Consider the following 2042-nt stretch of genomic DNA (forward strand, 5'->3'; position numbering starts at 1 on the left):
TAGACCAGGCTGGCCTCAAACTCACAGAGATCTCCCTGCCTTTGCCTCCCCAGTGCTGGGATTAAAGGCATGCACTACCACACCAAGCTTAAATAACTTTTTTACACACACTCCCATCCACACTTCTTAGTATCTGTTTGGTTTGTTTATTTATTTATTTATTTATTTATTTATTTATTTATTTATTTTTTACAGTGCTGGGGATTGGACCCAGGGCCTTCACATTGAGCAAGTGCTCTATCCAGTTGTATAATTTTTGTTTTGTGGGGGTGTTTTTTGAAACAGGTTCTCCCTGTAGCCTCAGCTGGCCTGGAACTCATTATGTATCTAGATCAGGTTGGCCTCTGTTTCACAGAGATCTGCCTGCCGCTGCCTCCTGAGTGCTGGGATTAAAGTTTACCACTACACCTGACCTTGGTTGAATGATTTTTGATACACACATACACCTGTATATCCCCAAACAAAATGTAAACTTTTCCATCCCTTCAGGAAGGTCTCTCAATTTTTCAGTTGACCTCTACTCCCAACATGAAGACCCACCTTTTGGTTTCTATACCTGGAGATTAGCTTTGCCTCTTCTAGAAATTCATGTATGTGGAATCAAGCAATCTGTTCTTTTGTGTCTGGCTTCTTCATTCATCAGAGCATCCTTTAGAGTCATCCATGTTATTGTATGAGTCAGTATTGACTTCCATTTACTCTAAGCTGTTTTCTACCATGTAGATATGAAGTTTCTGCATCCTTTTCCTTGTTGATACATATTTTTTATTATTTTTAATAGGTTCATATTTGCGTTGCTCAAAACGGAGGAACCCAAACTTATAATATCACAGCCACACAAACGCACACACCAGTCTCTCCTTCGGCAGACACGTGGATTCAGTGCTTATGGACTAGGCTCCCTGAACAACAGCAAATGGAAACAAACCCCTGACACAGAGTAAGCCCCTGGCAAGGAGGCAGCATTCTTTTTTCTTTTTTTTTGCGGGGGGGGTCTGCATTACATAAAACAGAATCATTTCAGAGTTTGAAAAGTGCTCCAGGGAGATAAACCTCGTTGAGAGAGGCCTAGAGGTCTGAGGACTCTTTTAGACTGAAAGTCTGCAAATTCCATGCAGGTAGAAAGGCCAGAATGGAAACTGGGACAACAAAACTGGGCCAGAGGCAGAGGTGGAACCCATGAAACTGGAAGGTTCTAAAGAAACTATGTGCACCCAGTGAGGAAGTCAGCAAAAACAGTTTGGGTACATAGAGGTTTTCTTTGTTTGATTCTGGTTTTTTTTTAGTGTTTTTGTTGTTACTGTTTTGGTTTTCTTTTTGTTGAGGCACAGTCTCACTCTATAGCCCAGGCTGGCCTTGAACTCATGATCCCTATGTCTCAGACTCAGAGTGCTGGAATTACAGGCATGTACCAACACAGCCAGCCAGCCTTAGACACACTGAAGGCTTCAGGAGGGGTCACCACTAACCAGGAGTGGTGCTCCTTCTGGGAAGGCCCTCCTAAGCATGCCTGAATGTGTGCCCACCAGGCAGACTTTTCCCTTTTGGTGGGTTCCTGTTGCCCACACTGGGGTTTGGCATGAGACAACTTGATCCTTTGCTATAAATTACACTCCTGTTTTAAAAGCCTAGTGCTTTTGTTAGAGAAAATGTATCATTTGAATCAAGATTTTTTTTTGTACATTTATTTTATGTGTGCATGTATGTGTGTGTGTGTGTGTGTGTGTGTGTGTGTGTGACAGCATGCCTATGGAGGTCACAAATTGAAGTCAATTCTCTCCTTCTACCATGTGGGATCAGACTTGGTAGCAAGTGTCACCCCCAGTAGTTCTTAAAAATTGTATCCTTTCAGGAGTATGGGTGAGCCTAAAAGTGCCATATCACCACAAAGTCCATCCCATGGATGGAGACTGCATGGAAGCTGCATCATTGGGTCCTGCATTCAGTGTGAATAGAGATTTTTTTTAATTTTTATTAAAATATTTTATTTATTATTTAATTTTATTTTATGTGTATGAGTGTATTGCCTGCATGTAGGTAAG

The sequence above is a fragment of the Nannospalax galili genome, unplaced genomic scaffold (genome assembly GCF_000622305.1).
Source record: "Nannospalax galili isolate Female #2095 unplaced genomic scaffold, S.galili_v1.0 scaffold510, whole genome shotgun sequence".
NCBI classification, from domain to species: domain Eukaryota; kingdom Metazoa; phylum Chordata; class Mammalia; order Rodentia; family Spalacidae; genus Nannospalax; species Nannospalax galili.